Source organism: Heterodontus francisci, chromosome X (assembly GCF_036365525.1).
Source record: "Heterodontus francisci isolate sHetFra1 chromosome X, sHetFra1.hap1, whole genome shotgun sequence".
NCBI classification, from domain to species: domain Eukaryota; kingdom Metazoa; phylum Chordata; class Chondrichthyes; order Heterodontiformes; family Heterodontidae; genus Heterodontus; species Heterodontus francisci.
The window spans coordinates 10,624,082-10,644,669 of record NC_090421.1 but is presented as its reverse complement, the minus strand read 5'-3'; positions in this window follow the sequence as shown (position 1 = coordinate 10,644,669).

Genomic DNA, 20,588 nt, shown 5'->3' with positions numbered 1-20,588 from the left:
AACTCTTTTGGCCACATATTTATGGGTGTGTCGATCAATGGACATTGTCATTCTAGGCCCCCACCTGCTGAGAATGAGGCACATTAATTTTGTCATGAACACTGATTTTAAACTGTTACTGGAGGAAAGGACTTGTGAAACAGATCAGCTGTGGCTAGAAAATACATTTGCATATTAACAGATGGTAATTGGAAGGACAAAGGACCATTCCCTGACACATTCAACCCACAATGGACCTTGATCACCAGGTATTGTGTGTAAGAGGAGCATTCCAGAGACTGCTAAGGTGATACAATCCAAGACTGGTCAGACCAGTTAGTCACATGACTAACCTGCTTGGCAACCTAGGGTTTTCTGAATTGTACAAACAGTTTGAACTGAGTGTCTGTTTGTTCCAGGACTGAGAAGATCTCTCCTGTCTGCTCCCACCTCTTTCTCACAAGCTTCTGAACCCACTGAAGACACATAAATCCCAAGAGAGAAAGGTCTCCTACAGCAAACAAGGTTTAAGAATAATACTGGGCCCAATCAAGGACTCTACAGTGAACTAGTAAAACTGTAACAACAATTCTTCAGATATTGCCTCAAACTTTTCCACTTTACTTTTCTATCTCTATTTGCATACGTGTATCGCATATGCATGCTATCATAGGCATGTCGTGTATCCGTAGGTGTTAACCGAATTAGAGTTCAAGTTTAATAAATTTCAACTTTTCTTCTTTAAACCTAAGAAAACCTGTTTGTGCTGATTTATTTGCCTTATAATTGGAAAGCGTTGAACAAGGATTCACCAAGTGGGAGTTAAAAACACTGGGCTGGATTTTACCTTAGGCGGATGGGAATTCGCCACCAACATAAAAGTTGGTGGTGAACCTGCTTCCGTCTAGCCTGGGGACACGTCCCGCATTTTATGGGTCCCCAGGCTTTAATTGTCCCAAGGCGGGACTTCCACCCACTTGAGGGAAAAGGCCCTACCTCAATGAGTTGCTGGCCAATCAGTGGACCGGCAGCTCAGTCCCAGCAGTGCCACAGGGGTCAGTGGCCACTGCTGGGATTGCAACCCAGCTGACCACATGGAGCCATGAGTGAAGGTAAGTTGGGCATGCCTCATCAGGGGTATTGGTCGTGCACTGGTGATGCTAGGGTGTTTGCTTGGGGGGGGTTGCAGATTGGGTCCCAGGGGTCGTTTGGGAGGCGGGGGTGGCCCTCAATCGGTCACTCTGTGCCCTACTGCTATGGCACCGCACTCCCCCCACCAATGCTCGTGGAAAGGCCAGCAGCTTTCATGTCCCCAGCACGCCTGATTGCCATTGATAAAATACCCGTGGAGGCAGGCGAGGGCCCTTAATAGTCATAGAGAGATACACCACCGAAACAGGCCCTTCTGTGCCGACCAACAACCACCCATTTATACTAATGCTATATTAATCCCATATTCCTTACCACATCCCCACCATTCTCCTACCACCTACCTACCCTAGGGGCAATTTACAATAGCCAATTTACCTATCAACCTGCAAGTCTTTGGCTGTGGGAGGAAACTGGAGCACCCGGCGGAAACCCACAGGGAGAACTTGCAAACTCCGCACAAGCAGTACCCAGAACCGAACCCAGGTCGCTGGAGCTGTGAGGCTGCGGTGCTAACCACTGCGCCACTGTAAAGTGGCCACTTAAGGGCTTTGATTGCCCTCAGGCGGGCGGGCTGTTTTCCACCCCCCCCTCCCCCTAGCTCGACCACTGTAAAGTTGGCCGGAGGCAGGAGCGGGGCGGGAAGGCCTCCCAGAGCCTCCCACTCAATTTTACGCCGCCCCATCCGCCCCCATACCACCATCCGACCCGCTGGGGTTGCGTAAATTTCAACCCAATGTATTTAAAAATAAAGCCCTGTTAGGGTCAGACCAGGTGAAGGCTAAGAGGGACCCCTAGACACTTGTCTCACCTGGTCATAACATAAAAGCTACTTTTCTGTGGGGTGATGCTATTCAGAGAGAAGTGTTTCTGAAACCGCCCAAAGAGGCAGCAGATGCAGAAGGAAAACTATGGAAATGAAACAAATGAATCTATGGCTTGAATAATGCTCCCAAGGTGTGGTATTTTCCGGTGAGATCTGTCTGGCTGAAAATAGGTTGTGTTCAACTTAAAGCAGATCCTGCAATGTTTAATTGGTATCATAAACGAAAACTTTCAGGCATCTTCATGATGTATGTTGATGATTTTCTTATGGGGTGGTATTGCGGAATTTGAAATGTATTATTAATAGGATTAAAGTAGAATTTCAAATTGGGAGACAGGTTTGTGGGGCTTTTAAATGTATTGGTTCAGATAGTAAACAGTTGATGTGAGGGAGTGAATGTCCACAAATTCCTGAAGGTAGCAGGACAGGTCGATAAGGTGGTTAAGAAGGCACATGGAATCCTTTCCTTTATTAGCCACGGTATAGAATACAAGAGCAGGGAGGTTATGCTGGAACTGTATAACTCGTTGGTTAGGCCACAACTTGAGTAGTGTGTGCAGTTCTGGTCACCTCATTACAGAAAGGATGTAATTGCATTAGAGAGGATAGAGTGGAGATTTACGAGGATGTTGCCAGGTTTGGGAAAAATGCAGCTCTGAGGAAAGATTGGATAGGCCGGGGTTGTTCTCCTTGGAACAGAGAAGGCTGAGGGGAGATCTGATTGAAATGTACAAAATTTTGAAGGGCCTGGATAGAGTGGAGGTGAAGGGTCTGTTCACCTTAGCAGAGAGGTCAGTGTCAGGGGCATAGATTTAAAGTGATTGGTAAAAAAATTAGAGGAGAAATGAGGAAAAACTTTTTCACCCAGAGGGGGTTGAGGGTCTGGAACTCACTGCCTGAAAGGGTAGTTGAGGCAGAAACCTTCAACTCATTCAAAAGGAGTCTGGATATGCACCTCAAGTGCTATAATCTGCAGGGCTACGGACCAAATGCTGGAAGGTGGGATTAGAATAGGTGGATTGTTTTTCGTCTGGCACAGACATATTGGGCAAAGTGGCGTCTTTCTGTGCCTTAAACATTCTACGATTCTATCTGGAATAACTTAAAATCGACAATCCTACTTAAGAGTGTTACTTCCATCCTGGTTAATCGCATTAGGTCATCACAGAAGATGATATATCGAAAGAAGAAACAGAGCAATTGCAAAGCTTGATTAGTCAGTTGAACTGGTTGTGCACTCAGACTAGACCAGATGCTAGTTTTGACTTGTTGGAGTTCCGTACTATGATGACGCACCCTAAAGTAAAGAATGTTTAAGGGCAAATAAAATGTTTAAAAAAATTAAATCTGGAGAAAGGCATACTTAAGTTCCCATCCGTAGGTGACCCAAAGAACATGAAACTCATCATTTTTAGCGATGCTTCACATGCTAATCTTCCTGATGGGTATTTTAGGGCAGCTAGTTTCATAGTATTTCTGATGGAGGGAAATGGGAAATGTTGTCCTTCAGCTTAGGAAGCTAAGAAAATAAAAAGTGTTGTTAAAAGTACTTTGGCTGTTGAAACACTGGCTCTTGTGGAGGCAGTAGATATGGGATTCTAATTGTCAAATATTTTAAGTGAGATTCTGTACAATGAACATACTGAAGATAGTGTGTGTATATATACTGTTATGTAGATAATCATCCATTTGTGGGATAATGTACACTATGAAAAGTGAGAGTGAGAAAAGGTTATGGATGACTTGCTGGCTGGAAACAAATGTTTGAGAGACAATCTCTGAAAAATAATTGGGTGGATACAAGTCATCAACTGTCTGATAGTTTTGCAAAAAGAAATGCAGGTGCAAATAAATTCTCAGGAGTCCTAGGGAAGGGGTGTTTTGCAGTGTAATGCTTTGTACAGAATATAGAGGATTTTGAATTAATTTGTTTTGAAATTTTGGTTGTGTATATAAAAGTGCTATTTTTTTATTTAGAGAGGAAGGAATCTGTTAACTGTGTTTAATTGTAGGCAGGTGGTGGGCGTTAACTGGGAATTCACTTGTGCTCCTATAAATAGACACAGACTTAAACTATGATTGTTGGGTTAGGTACTTGCTTGTAATCTGTAACTGTAAATAAATGGTCATAAAAGTGTGTAAAGATTGGCTCCCGTTATATCCTTCACCGACTGGCATTCTGGAGTGTAACACCCTGTGGATTGATACATAGTTTAAAGGCCCTTATCTACCTCAGTAGGTTTAGAGAGCTGGGTCTTTTAACTCTACAAAAGTGGAGACTTCAGGGAGATATAACTGAGGCCTTTACAATAATGAAGGGAATAGCTTGACAGGTTGGGGAGAACTAGCTTGCATGTCAGGAGGTTATTCTTTTCAGAGGATCATCGACCTTTGGAACAAGCTGGCAGCTGAAGGAATTTTTTTTAATTTCCAAAATATACTTTATTCATAAAAATCTGTAAAAATTACATTGCCAAACAGTTTCCAAACAGCACCAAAAAATACAAACATTGCAAGGGAGATCAGTTTCCTTCAATACTGTCATGAGTTTCTTCCCAACCCTTCCGTTTCACAATTGTCATGTCAATTACAGTTTTACATTTACAACAATTGAGAATATTAACGATACCGTTCGAGGGGTTTCCCATGGATCCAGCCCCTCAGTCCAGCTTGGTGGGGGAACCTTACACTGGCAGCTGAAGGAATGAGAGCAGATTTGCTGCAAGCATTCAAATAAAGGAAGCTGATTGACCACCATCCAAAAGATAGGTGGGATGTTGGGTGATATGTCTCTCGGTCACTCTGGTTTCCTGGAACTCATTTTGAGCGCATTCTGGAGTTGGAGAGGAATTTTCCAGATTATATTTCCTGCATTTGTCCAATGCTTTTTTTTTCCTTTTCTCATAGATTACGTGGTTACTGGTTGTGGTGGGGGGGTGGGGGGGGGGGGGTGCAGGGCATTGTGGATCCTAATGCTCATTCACACTAAGACTGTACAGGACAGATTCATTGGACCAGCTGGTCTTTTCCTATGTCCGTACTTGCAAAAACAAAAGTTGCATACAAGTACAATTACATAAAAGTGTCAATTTTTAAACCAAAAACATGATCATAAAGCTATAGAATTCTCAAATGTTTATCAACAGGTATTTACTGAAGAATGGCATTCTAAAATACAAGGATTTGTATATGATGTGCTGTACAGTTTTTAAACAAATAAGTCACAAAATACTGTTTTCATACACCTTTAGGTATTGAGCTGTGACATTCCACAACTTCTAACATGGCAGGATCCAAGGTACCAGAAGAGGGAGATAGGTGACATACTGTTGCAATGTCAAATAGTATTAATTAGTTGTAATTAGAAGCCATTTACTGATATAGAAGCATAATTTATACCCAATTGTTGCTTACAGTTTAAAATCTATTGCCAATTGTTGAGAATGTAAAAAAATCTTTGACAGAAATGGGACCCACCAAACAACTTCAGTTGTATGTAAGTGGCCTTGACTGTGCTACCAACGCTATGGACAAGCATGATCAGTGCCAGACTTTTGTGTGGAGTTCTGAGTAGCATGAACACCCCGCTTTAGCTTCTTACTAAATTCTAAATCTTAAAATATTTTATTGTTTATTTCTGCCTTCCTCTTTCCCCTACCCACACAACCTAAATTTTGCCTCTTCCTTTCCTGAACGCCACGACTCGCGTTGAGCTATGTTTTCCTGGGCACTAACTACCCTTTTGTATCTAGCCCAAGTGTGAGCCTGACAGTGAGTATTCAGAAGCTATTTCGTTGGAGGATATCCAAACCAAGCCCAGCGCTACTCTCGACAAATATCTGCATGTGGACCTTACTGCAAAAATTACTGTATAGATTTTCTTCCCCATGCTGAGAACAGAAGTTGAGATCAACTGGCTGAACAGTTTCCTAGCTGTACGGCTCTGCACCATGCCATGTAATATATCTACATTTTCTCCTCTGTGCCCCCCACACCTCCCAAATCTACCAGAATTTGGAAAAATGGGAGAGGACAATTTGCTCCATTATTTTTTAGCAGTTGAGCCATTGGAGTATACTTGAGGGGAAGGTTGTTATTGTCTCCGGATTAACCCTTATCATATGAATTTTACTCAATTTTAGTTCAGTTTTTAATGATCTAAATTGTGAATAAATCTATTAGTTTTAGCTTGAAAGGGAATCGTCTACCAGGTTTGCCTTCTTTCCCAGCAAACATCCTTCATGGTCTCTGGTGTTTTGTACTGCAACTAAAGGGTAATTGTTACTCCTGTGGCATGCTATCTCATTCATGGGATACAAAAGGGAACAGGTTTGTTTAGAAGAAACTCGGTCTGCTTATGGGAGTATCATGAGGAAAAACCCAATCGTTGCATACAACTCTTCTCACGTCACTGAGAGATGAACTGTTGGGCATGCATCCATCAGAGTCAAATATTGATCAGGCCACCAGACATAAAGATTCCCAGCAAAAGCTTTGTCCTGTTTACGGCAAGTGTTTATGATTATTGTGACACATTAAATTGCATTGGCCACAGCTCCAGAAAGGTAATGTATTGGCCTTTTTTATTCTATGGTGTGCTGGAAAATTAGACTGTGGAGGACAAATGTTCCCGTTCCAGAAATCCATTGACAGATGTGGTACAGTTTGTATGCAAATTGTTTTGGATTGTACTCTGTTAGTACAGTATATTTGCTACTAATGTGAATTAGTCTGTAAATTCCAGCAACCAAAAAAATATTATTTTTTCAATGTAGGAATACAATCCTGTTTTACATAATGTTGAAAATCAAGTGGCCAAAAATATTTTAGTGAACAAAATATTTTAATGCTGAAATATTAAGCAATTTTTATAATCTGATACAATAATACTTAAAATTTGGAACACTCAATCTTAATTTTTTCTGCGTTAATTTTTACAGAGAGGTTAACAAGTGAACTGAAATCTGAAAGAAAATTCTGAAACTGCTGGTACTGGAAGTTAACAAAAGCCAAATTAAATGAGCGAATTATTGAGCATATTCTGACAATAGAACCATTACTTTCTCAGTCTAATGTCCTGGCTGAAATGGGCTAACTGCACAAATGTGAAATTGAACCTGGGGCTTTCTAGTCTGTGGTATAGCTTCAAGCAGCATTTATCAATTAGGTCACTGGCGAACCAAAGCACATTTCAATAAATTATTTCAATAAAGCAGGGTAGAGCATGTTTAATGCAATTGTCTATTGCTGCAGATGAGAAGACAGCATGAGGGAAGGTTGAAGGGGATAGGGTGTAGGAAGGAACAGTTGGGTAGGGAGTACTGGACATGTACAATGCCAAAAAGAGTTTCAAACAAAATTTCCCTGAGAATGCTGCTGTATCTGCAATATACACAAACCACCTCTCAAAACTAGATTCATGTCTGCCAAAGTAGTTGAGGCATCTCCACAACAACTGGATTGTTTGTGCTGCAAGTATAATCCCATCATTTTATCTACCACAGGAAACTATTGCTCCAGTCAAAACTTCCATGGGAGCTTCAAATGATACAATGAGAAAACCTCAAATGGTCACAACAACCTTCCCTGCTTTTGCGGGGGCAAGGAGAGAAAGGAATAGATTGTAGTGGCAACTTAATTTTCTTAAACAGAATGCTTAAAATTCAACTTTCTGGAACCTCAGTTGAGGAAAAGAGATGTGACTCTATCTAATCCTCCGTGGTATAGAGGTGAATGTGCATTTATAGTTATTGCTAATTTTATAAAACATTGAACAAGATCAAAAAGTCAAATATGTTGAAATGGAACACTCGCAAGAATTAATCTTGGCTGTAAAAGATATCCAAGAAGATAACAAATCTGTGCATAATTTAGTAAGTACATACAGCAGTGGTTTACATATTTGTTTATGCAAATATTTACATACACTCTGAGTCCCCTTGTCCGAAAAGACATTGCCCCAAAAATCCTTGAGATCTGATCTTGGTGGTTAATATGGGATTGCGCCCACCAGTGCCTCCAGCACTAATTCTGATGGAGTTTGAGGTCAGTGAGAAGGAACATTATGGACATGGGTTAGTCAGGCACAAGTATCACCTTTAGGCATATCTCCTGGTGGCAGCCTGCCCACACAGATAAAATTCAGCACCTGCCATTGGGGGAGGAGGGGACAGGGTTGTCCAGTCCCTCCTCTGTGCCTCCCTGCCCTACCCCACCCCCAGCTGCAACCATGTCCTCTTCGATTCCCTATGTAAGGGGGGAAGCCATCAGGTTTTTAAAAAAAAAAGACAAATTGCCCCTTTCACTTCACTGGGTTAAGATCCCTCACCCTGGTTGGGCCTCCGTCTCCTATCTGAAGGCCAAAGTGTCTCGTCTCATTCTGTGTACCGTCTTCTAGCATTGTCCCAGCTCTCACTGAGCCTGGCAAGTGGGAACTTTTGGCTTATAACACCTCTATCTCTGGCTCCAATCTCTCTAACACTCCACTCCTCCTCCCGCCTGCCTCCAGCCACACATTTGCTGCAAGAGATTGTTAATTGTATATTAATTGTATGCAGGTGGTGGGCATTAATTGGAGATTCACTTGAGCCCCTATCAATAGACACAGACTTAAACGTCATCATTGGAGGTGTATGCTTATAAGTTGTAAATGTGAATAAATATGTGTGTAAGGACTGACTCCAATTATATTCTTCACTTACTGGCTTTCTGGAATAGAACATGGTAGCAGAAGATGGTTGCCTGAAGGTGAAGGTTGGAAGCTAAGAAAAAAAAAAATCAGACAGAAAACTACAATCCTAGTAACCATTGTGAAAAATGGTAAAGAAAGAAAGTGTAAATTGTTGGGATATGATCGCCCTACGATGTTCTCGGAATCTGAACCACATGCCCAGTGGAAGAATGAAGTGGATACGTGGAGACTGGTTATGTCCCTGCCAAAGAAAACATGGCATAACCTTGGCATCGTCACTTCCTACCAGAAGTAAAATCAGAAGTACAGTATTTAGTGAGCTGGATGCCCATCAGTTGTATAGGGCTGAAGGTTTGGGCCTTCTTTAGATGAGATTGTCAGGAAAGATGATCTGTTAAATGCTTAAGAGGCATGGTCAGATTTTGATTGACCATCTGTTTTCTGAAATCTTTCTTTGGAAGAATATATGGACTTTTAACAGTTTTTTTAAAAAGACTGACACAATTCAATTTGGGGATCCCTGGATCAGTGCTAGAGTTTAAATTGCTGAATTGTGCTAAGGTGTCTCATGGACAGGCTACTGGTTCTAACTGGTGTTCAGTTCTCCAAGTGGGAGACCCTGTTGGATGAGATATCTGCTGCCTTGAAAAAATTCCTGGGGAAACAGTCATTTCCTTCAGCCTTTGTGGAACAAATGGGACATTCTGCAGTGACATGAAGAACAGAGGACTCGATGATTGCCAGATTTCAAAATGGTCCAGATACTGCAGGCGTCAATACAATGGAAGAATTAAAGATAGGCGGAATGAGGATGAAAGCACCTTTAGCAGATCTGGCTATTACAGCAGAAGACAGAATTGGAACAGCAACACTAGGCAAATAAATCCCAGGAATGCCCAAGGTACCATTAATAGGTGCTTCAAGTGTGACTCGAAGTATCATTATGTGGTGAACTACCCAAAGCAGAAAGGCAGAGTCCTCGAAATGACACATGATGGAGAATTCTGAGGAACAGGATGAAGATAATGATGAATCTGAATTGTACTGATCACAAGGAGTTTTACTCCTGTGATGAATGTGTTAATTGTGGACCAATTTAATTGTGCAGTGCCATATAGTGTTTGCATTTCAACAGTATGCAGAACAGATTGGTTGAAATGTTTCCTCTATTCGTGAAGTATTGACGATCGATGCATGGTTAAGGAATATAAAAGTACTACTTGCTTTGATGATGGCAATACATTGGTCAGTATTTCTATGTAAAGAGCTGGAGTAAGCCATTTTATAAGTGCTGATGTCGTAGCTAGTGAAGTACCTACACTGAGTAAATTTTCTATGAAAAAGGCCCAAATGAAACTTGACATGGAGCATGATAAGACAATTATTTTTGGAAAGTTAGTGGAACTGCAATTTACCCAGTCAGGCCATTACTCCATCCCCTTAACAAAACTTGATGTTTCTCATCACAGTGTTGGACAAGTGTTAATGGCATCAGGTGATCTGAACCAGAGAGGAAAAAAAGCAAGTTGTCTTGAGATGTGGGAGGTCCGTGACGCTTCCAGCGTTCCAGACGACGACATCTGCAGGAAGTGTACCCAGTTGCAGCACCTCACAGACCGCATGGATCGGTTGGACTGGCAACTGGATGCACTTCGGAGCATGCAGGTGGCGGAAAGCGTCATAGACAGACGTTTTAGAGAAGTGGTTACACCCAAGGTGCAGGCAGATAGATGGGTGACCACTAGAAGGGGCAGGCAGTCAGTGCAGGAATCCCCTGGGGCTATCCCCCTCTCCAACAAGTATACCGTTTTGGATACTGTTGGAGGGGATGGCCTATCAGGGGAAAACAACAGCTGGCACTGTTGTTCAGCAGGGAGGGACAAAGCGCAGAAGAGCAATAGTTAAAGGGAACTCTATAGTCAGGGGCACAGATAGGCGCTTCTGTGGACATGAAAGAGACTCCAGGATGGTATGTTGCCTCCCTGGTGCCAGGGTCAAGGATGTCTCTGAACGGACAGGGGGCATTCTGAAGGGGGAGGGTGAACAGCCAGAGGTTGTGGTACACATCGGTATCAATGACATAGGCAGGAAGAGTGATGAGGTCCTGCAGGGGGAGTTTAGGGAGTTAGGTAGTAAATTTAAAAAAAACAGGACCTCGAGGGTTGTAATCTCTGGATTACTCCCTGTGCCAGTGAGGCTAGAAATAGGAAGATAGTGCAGCTAAACACGTGGCTGAGCAGCTGGTGTAGAAGGGAGGGTTTCAGATATCTGGACCATTGGGCTCTCTTCAGGGACAGATGGGACCTGTACAAGAAGGACAGGTTGCATCTAAACTGGAGGGGCATAAGTATCCTGGCTGCGAGGTTTGCTAGCGTCACTCGGGAGGGTTCAAACTAGTGTGGCAGGGGGGTGGGAACAAGAGCAGTAGGACAGCTAGTGAAATAAATGAGGAGGACATAGTAAATAAGGCCAGTAGGACTAAGAGGAAGAGCAGGCAGGAAGATGTTGCGGAGAACAGCGGGACTGGTGGTCTGAAGTGCATTTGTTTCAATGCGATAAGTATAACAGGTAAGGCAGATGAACTTAGAGCTTGGATTAATACTTGGAAATATGATGTTGTTGCTATTACAGAGACTTGGTTGAGGGAAGGGCAGGATTGGCAGCTAAATGTTCCAGGCTTTAGAAGCTTCAGGCGGGATAGAGGGGGATGTAAAAGGGGTGGGGGAGTTGCATTACTGGTTAAGGAGAATATCACAGCTGTACTGAGGGAGGACACCTCAGAGGGGTCATGCAGCGAGGCAATATGGGTGGAGCTCAGGAATAGGAAGGGTGCAGTCACGATGTTGGGGGTTTACTACAGGCCTCCCAACAGCCAGCGGGAGGTAGAGGAGCAGATATGTAGACAGATTTTGGAAAGATGTAAAGGTAACAGGGTTGTGGTGGTGCGTGATTTTAACTTCCCCAATATTGACTGGGACTCACTTAGTGCTAGGGGCTTGGATGGGGCAGAATTTGTGAGGAGCATCCAGGAGGGCTTCTTGAAACAGTATGTAGATATTCCAACTGGGGATGGGGCCATTCTGGACCTGGTATTGGGGAATGAGCCCGGCCAGATGGTCGAAGTTTCAGTGGGGGAGCATTTCGGGAGTAGTGACCATAATTCCATAAGATTTAAGGTACTTGTGGATAAGGATAAGAGTAGTCCTCGGGTGAAGGTGCTAAATTGGGGGAAGGCTAATTATAACAATATTAGGCAGGAACTGAAGAATTTAGATTGGGGGCGGCTGTTTGAGGGTAAATCAACATCTGACATGTGGGAGTCTTTCAAACGTCAGCTGATTAGAATCCAGGACCAGCATGTTCCTGTGAGGAAGAAAGACAAGTTTGGAAAGTTTCGGGAAGCTTGGATAACGCGGGATATTGTGAGCCTAGTCAAATAGAAAAAGGAAGCATTTGTAAGGGCTGGAAGGCTAGGAACAGACGAAGCACTTGAGGAATATAAAGACAGTAGGAAGGAACTTAAGCAAGGAGTTAGGAGGGCTAAAAGGGGTCATGAAAAGTCATTGGCAAAAGGGATTAAGGAAAATCCCAAGGCTTTTTATACATATATAAAGAGCAAGAGGGTAACCAGGGAAAGGGTTGGCCCACTCAAGGACAGAGATGGGAATCTATGTGTGGAGCCAGAGGAAATGGGCGAGGTGCTAAATGAGTACTTTGCATCAGTATTCACCAAAGAGAAGGACTTGATGGATGATGAGCCTAGGGAAGGGAGTGTAGATAGTCTCAGTCATCTCATTATCAAAAAGGAGGAGGTGTTGGGTGTCTTGCAAAGCATTAAGGTAGATAAGTCCCCAGGGCCTGATGGGATCTACCCTAGAATACTGAGGGAGGCAAGGGAAGAAATTGCTGGGGCCTTGACAGAAATCTTTGCATCCTCATTGGCTACAGGGGAGGTCCCAGAGGACTGGAGAATAGCCAATGTTGTTCCTTTGTTTAAGAAGGGTGGCAAGGATAATCCAGGAAGTTATAGGCCAGTGAGCTTTACATCAGTGGTAGGGAAGTTATTAGAGAGGATTCTTCGGGACAGGATTTACTCCCATTTGGAAACAAATGGACTTATTAGTGAGAGGCAGCATGGTTTTGTGAAGGGGAGGTCGTGTCTTACTAATTTGATTGAGTTTTTTGAGGAAGTGACGAAGATGATTGATGAAGGAAGGGCAGTGGATGTTATCTATATGGACTTTAGTAAAGCCTTTGACAAGGTCCCACATGGCAGACTGGTACAAAAGGTGAAGTCATACGGGATCACAGGTGAGCTGGCAAGATGGATACAGAACTGGCTCGGTCATAGAAGACAGAGGGTATCAGTGGATGGGTGTTTTTCTGAATGGAGGGATGTGACTAGTGGTGTTCCGCAGGGATCAGTGCTGGGACCTTTGCTGTTTGTAGTATATATAAATGATTTGGAGGAAAATGTAGCTGGTCTGATTAGTAAGTTTGCAGACGACACAAAGGTTGGTGGAGTTGTGGATAATGATGAGGATTGTCAGAGGATACAGCAGGATATAGATCGGTTGGAGACTTGGGCGGAGAAATGGCAGATGGAGTTTAATCCGGACAAATGTGAGGTAATGCATTTTGGAAGGTATAATGCAGGTGGGAGGTATACAGTAAATGGCAGAACCCTTAGGAGTATTGACAGGCAGAGAGATCTGGGCGTACAGGTCCACAGGTCACTGAAAGTGGCAACGCAGGTGGATAAGGTAGTCAAGAAGGCATTCGGCATGCTTGCCTTCATCGGTCGGGGCATAGAGTATAAAAATTGGCAAGTCATGTTGCAGCTGTACAGAACCTTAGTTAGGCCACACTCAGAATATTGCATGCAATTCTGGTCGCCACACTACCAGAAGGACATGGAGGCTTTGGAGAGGGTACAGAGGAGGTTTACCAGGATGTTGCCTGGTCTGGAGGGCATTAGCTATGAGGAGAGGTTGGAAAAACTCGGATTGTTTTCACTGGAACGACGGAGATGGAGGGGCGACATGATAGAGGTTTACAAAGTTATGAGCGGCATGGACAGAGTGGATAGTCAGAAGCTTTTTCCCAGGGTGGAAGAGTCAGTTACTGGGGGACATAGGTTTAAGGTGCGAGGGGCAAAGTTTAGAGGGGATGTGCGAAGCAAGTTTTTTACACAGAGGGTGGTGAGTGCCTGGAACTTGCTGCCAGGGGAGGTGGTGGAAGCAGATACGATAGCGACGTTTAAGAGACATCTTGACAAATACATGAATAGGAAGGGAATAGAGGGATATGGGCCCCGGAAGTGCAGAAGGTGTTAGTTTAGGCAGGCATCAAGATCGGCGCAGGCTTGGAGGGCTGAAAGGCCTGTTCCTGTGCTGTACTGTTCTTTGTTCTTCAAGTTAGATAAACAGTTTTCTCACCCCACTTGTCAAAGGTTAAAAATACTGCTAAAGATGCAGGTCTGGTTGATGAAGAGTATACAAGGCTCCTAGAAGAGATTAGTGAGAAGTGTGAAATCCACAAAAAAGTATTGGAGGATGCCGCCTTGTCCTATTGTAAGCCTTCCATTGGCACAGGACTTAAACAAACTATTTGCCATGAATCTAAAGGTATGGGACAAAGACGGAAATATCTTGATTCTACATTTTGTAGATCTGGTGGCCAGATTTAGTCTTTCTACAATAATACTTCGGGACAAAAGGGTTATTATAGACAAAATAAGGAGGAATGGATAGGGGCCGGACTTGGGGCAGCAGCAAAGTTTTCTGAGTAGCAAATTCACTTCCATTATCAATGACGAGTTCAGAGACATGTGAAGACGTGAACATCATGGTCATGAATAGCGCAACTGAACATCCTTTCAGAAATGGACTCTGTGAAAGGAATAGTATGGTGATCGATGAAGTGCTGCATAAAATGTTAGCTGATCAACCAGACTGCAAGTTAATGACTGCCCTGGTGTGGACAGTTCATGCAAAGAATTCACTCCAGATGGTTGGAGGGTATGGTCCCTATCAATTACTCTATGGGCTGTTATGGCCAGGTGAGGAGGGGATCTCAGGTTCCCCTCTCACCGCCCCCCCCCCCCCCACCTTGTTTGACTGCAAAAGGGTTTATTCCTTTTTTAAAAACGTGGTTGTGCTTACCACCTCTGAGTGTTGAATTTTCCTCTAACGTGTTTGCAAAAGAACCAATTGGACTGGTTTTCTTGAGTTTAAACAACACACACACACACACACACACCACTACCCTACCCCTACCTGGTGGTTGGATTAAAGTCCAGAATAAATGGAACTTAAATACAGTCTGTAAAGCCAGTAGTCCGTCTTTGAAGCTGTATGCTCTAAGTCCTCGCTGGTCAAAGTGCACCTTGGTTGGCTTGCTTTGCCCAGAGTTTTCCTGAAAGCAGAATTGGTAGTTGATTCTCTTCCCCTGGTTGCTGGCTGTAGTGGTCTGTAGGGTTGGAGGGTCCCCCAGTCGCAGCCTGTTCCTTTCTTGATATTTTCTGTGGAGAGAGGGAGACTCTGGAGCAGCCACCTTCTTCACTGCTGCACATGCAGTTACTGCCTGTCTGCTATCAGTGTCACAAAACTCTCGTTTCTTCAGAGATGAGCAGGCAGTCACATGGTTCTATCAATCCCTTTTTTTTGGAATCTTCTAATGAAATTCAAGTTTCTTACATGCCCCAGGATGCCCATTCACACTTGGAGGGGGTTGGCTCTTTCAAAGTCAGTGGTGGGAAGGGCCCTGATGGCCATGCTAGTGAAGACATTCAAGGTAATTCAATCACTTGGAACAAGCCATTGTCCTGGCTGGGTTTCTTGTTAGGCTTTTTGTCTCCAGTCTAACCTCCTGGTATTTCAGATATAAATGGCAGTGACCATCTTGGTTGCTAGTTTTTAAAAAAGTTACTTGTAGGGGTTTTATCCATTAAAAGTCTCAGGTAAATTTCCAACCAATGAAATTAATATTTCCCATTTGGCATATAGGGTTTTCCTGACTGGGCAAAATCCCAAATTGCCTTCTGTGCTGTGAGATAATCCTCCTGCTTTAGAAGGTACCACAGATAGTGCCATTCTTTTCTGTACATTTGAATGCTTTACATGCAGGGAGCCAAGCTTTCATCAAGGCTTAGGTCTCAGAAAATTTGGAGAGTGCTGAGGCATCTTATAAGATCATCTGCGACAGAATTTAATTCAGGAGATTTGGTGTATTATAAAAGAGAGGTTCATGGGGAATGGAAAGGTCCCTGGTAAGGTAATAGTTCATGATGGTAAGACAGTACTTATCGAGCATGACCATCATACTATTGAGGTTCATTCCTCATGATTAATCTGAATTAATTACAATATCTTGGACTCTGAGCAGCTGATAGAAGTAAATGAGGCAACTTGTACTTCAAGTGCTGACGTGCTTGGAACAGAACACGGAAGAGCAAGAGCTAGCTAGTGGTAATGTGAGTGATCATGATACATAGGACAAAGCTATCGCATCCAAAGGCCAAATTGCCCAGAGTGGGTGACATATATTCCGGAGGGGTCTACTGAGGGATGTTACAGTTCTGGGACATGCAGGAAAAACTCCTGGCAAGTTTAAATATTGGTTGAATGTTCAGGATGATGGCCAAGAAGTAAGGTCCATGGACGGGCAGAATGGGGTGAAAGTGGAGAGTATGAAAGTGCAGTGCAAGTTCTGATAGTCGGTCTGGAAATAAAACATGTCAGAGAACGATGATGTACTGGAGAAAGCCCCTCTGGAAGTGCAGGAGGGAGATCTCTCCATGGTAGTCATGGTAGACATAAAAGTGCAAGTAGAAGCCATAGTTTGAATAGATTGGACAATGAAATAAAGGCCACAGAACAGTCTCGGAACTGAACTAGAAGCAGAAGTCCTCATGGTGGTGAAGTTTTGGTGACTGCTGATAAACCTGAGAATAAACTAATAAGCGAGGCAAAATAAAGGGAATTAGATAGTTGAAGAGAGTTTGGAGTTTATTCTGAGGTACCAGATAGGGGGCAACCACCTTTGTCAAACAGGTGGATTTGTAATGAAAAAGTCCTTACAGATGGGACTTGTAAGGGGAAACTAGTTACTTGGGGTTTTGAAGAGTAACTGGGTGATATAGATATTAGAGTGGACTCTCCCACAGCTGGAAAGGTAATCGTGAAGATTTATTTTAGCTCTTTTGGCCCCATATTCATAGCAGTGCAGATCAATGGGCATAAAAGCTGCGTTCCTGCAGAGTGTTACTTTTCAGAGAGAAGTGTTTCTGAATGTGCCTAAAGAGACAGCAGATGCAGAAGGAAAACTATGGAAATGGGAAAAAATGCATCTATGGTCTGCATGATGCTTCCAGGGTGTGGTATTTTACAGTGAGATCTGTTTTGCTAAAAATAGGTTGTATTTGAATAAAAGCAGATCCCGTAATGTTTTGTTGGTATCATAAAGGAAAACTTTCAGGCATTTTCATCGTGCATGTTGATGATTTCTTCTGGGGTGGTAATGCGGAATTTGAGAAATGTCATTAAGAGGATTAGAGTAGAATTTTAAACTGGGAGTCAAGTTGTAGGGCTTTTAAATATATTGGTTTACATAGTAAACAGAGTAGGAATGGAATAACTTTAAATCAACAATCTTATTTGGAGAGCATTACTCCCATCCCAGTTATAGTACTAAGTCATCACAGAAAGAGGATATATCTAAAGAAGAGACTGAGCAATTGCAAAGCTTGATTGGTCAGTTGAATTGGTTGGGCACTCCAACTAGGCCAGATGCTAGTTTTGATGTGTTGCAGTTAAGTAGTATGATGTTTTAGGGACAAAGGAAATGTTTTAAAGAAATTAAATGTGGAGAAATGCATACTTAAGTTCCCACCCTTGGGTGACCCAAAGAATATGAAACTTATCATTTTTAATGATGCTCCACATGTTAATCTTCCTGATGGGTATTCTATTGTAGCTGGTTTCATAGTTCTGATGGAGGAAAAGGGGAAATGTCCTTTAGCTTGGGAAGCTAGGAAAATAAAAAGTGTTAAAAGTACTTTGGCTGCTGAAACACTGGCTCTTGTGGAAGCAGTGGATATGGGATTCTATTTGTCAAATATTTTAACTGACATTCTTTACAATGGTCTTACTGAATATAGTATACCCATTGACTGATTATCTACATAATATTCATTGTAGGATAATGTACATGCCAGGAAAATGCAAATGAGAAAAGGTTACAGATTGACCTTGCTGGCTTGAAACAAATACCGGAGAGAACGGAAATGGAAATCTCTGAAATTAAATGGACGGACGCAAGTCATCACCTGACAGCGGTAACCTGGCACAACTTGGTGCATACTGTTTTCTGGTGGGATCCATCAGTTTCTGCTGGAGTTACAGCCGGCGATTGGCAGAACACTCAAGGATTTTCAGGAACATTATCAGTAACCTAAAAGGAGGGAGCCTAGAAAAGGTCTGAACAATACTGACAACAAATCTCATACTTGGAAAGCTGTTAGGTCATACTGTAGAATCTGCAATCCCAACAGATCGCTAGTTTTTAAACCCCTGGCATACACAGTGCTATAATCAAACGAGTCTGCCGTGCTCTTTCAAAGTGCTTGTGTTTTACATCAAAACACAAATTTCAGTCCTCATCATACAAAACCAAAATATTGTGGATGCTGGCAATCTGAAATAAAAACAGAAAATGCTGGAAATACTCAGCAGGTCTGGCAGTGCTGTTTTTATTCCTGATCATACAAAGCTTTTTTGTAATGCTAAAGAAACCATTTATCCAATTATTTGAATTCAGCAATGCAGGAATTGGTGCTAAATAATGATTCATCAGAGAATTTGAATGAAGTGACTTTGAATTAAGAGGAGTACAGTGTGCTCGGGGCACCCAACGAGAGGAGCTCCTACCTAGACAGATAACTCAGTGTGCTTTCAGAAGCAAAGGCTTGCCCTCCAGGGTACCGATAATCCAATAAGGGACTGATAATACCTGTAGCTATGTTTAGTAGTGTGAGGGGTATTGCATCTGTATTCCCTGGTAGCTCAGGAAGGCTTCTGTGGAGATGGGATTGGATTTTTGGCTTTAAGGGGTCCTGGAGTCAAAGAGAAAAGCAAATACTGCACTTAAGGTGACTTTGCTCAGGCTAGTAAAACCATACTACAAATGTAATTGCTTTGAAATTGCACATTCCTGTGGTACCCCTAACCTAAATGAGAGACAAATTATAATACAAGATTCATACAGACAATTGTTTCAGACGAATTAACTTTAAATTTTCTATTGAATAATAAATATTTAGAAGAAAAATGGATAACACAGCTCTTGAGCAGATACTGGCAAGCTGTGCAAGCAACTTTCTGTGTAACCCACTCCTGGAAAAAATCTCTTATTTGCAAGTAGCGGCTGAGATAAAATGTACACCCTCTACAGCATGTCAGCATGGTGGAACAGTGTAGATGGTTATTAGTAACTTAATAAGATAACCCGGCTGTGAGCTTGTCAGTGCCACTTCTTGAGGAAAAATTGTCTAGGTGATAAAAAGACTAGCAAGCTGAGGCAACCAGAAAGAAATTTAATGAAAACGCATCCACTCACGTCATTATAAGGATCCCTTGGTCCCATACCCCAATGTAAAGTGGATACAGTGATGTCTGAAGCTAAAATATTTGGGTAAATTTGATTTCTATAGGGATTGCCATAGCAACAGATATCACTCCGAACTGGAAGCAGCTCATCTTTTCAATTTGAAAAAAGCTAGTGGAGGGGAGAGGAACTGCATGGCAATATATTATGTGTAGAGCAGCCAAGCTGATTGTGGGTCTAGGAAATTTAAGGTTAACAAACCTGGGTTTGCTTTCCTCAGAAAAAAGGAGACCTCACAGGAACTTGATCGAGCTTGTGCAATAACAGGAATATTGGTGAGAGATGGAGTCTATTGTAAATGTAAACTGAGCTCCAATAGCAGGAATTTCCTCAATGTATTTGTGTGCCACTATAATTTCTGATATTAAAGGTTAGATTGAGGGACTTTGTCCTTCAATTTCTAATACAAACCAACCCAACACGTATGCAAGATAACACGATGGTGTGACCAAATGGGGAAAGTAGGCTTGGAAGGCATCATAGCTCCCTTAGTGAGCTCATAACAATAAATGGGACTCTTCCAATGGTGTCAGTGAATGATGGCTGGTTTCCTGATTGTGTTCCTACATACCAGAGTCTAAGCAGTTGACGCAGAAAATTTAAAATGATGCCAACTTATACAAAACATGGCAACGGTGTTGGTTCAAATGTAAATCATTTAAAAATCTCATGTTCTTCACAGGCTGTAGCTACAGAAATGACCCTGATATTAGACTCACTGACAGACTTGGTGCAGCTGCAGGTAATGTTGTCCATCTCCACCTGTTGATACAACACACTCAAGCCAACTTAGACAGACCAGCTCATTAATTCAACAGACATGGTCATGATAATTGCAGAGGTCAAGCAGCTGAAAGGAGAGGTTAGCTCATTCTCACAGATATTATAATGTGTTATGGGGCAGAGTGAAAGATGGCTCAATGACACTGCAGAGTGACTCTGCAAGTATGGCGAGTAACTCAGAACTGGAAGCCATACCTGATGGCACAGTGACAAATATGGTGATTCTGATCACCAATGTCCCATCAGATTTCTAGAACATAGCTGAGAGAGACGATGGATGTACTACGTCATCTTGAGAGTCAGGTTTGCTCAGGGTGTCTGTCTTGTGTCCCAGGAAACAAAACCACTGGAGAAGCTCTGGATCTAGAAATAAAATTATTTACAAGACAAATCCATTTGAGGAATAGGTCAATGTTTTCAGCATTCTCCTTGGTGGTGGAAGCAGGAGGAACTGCGAGGAGTGAAATTTTCAAATCGCAGAAACAACATTTATTT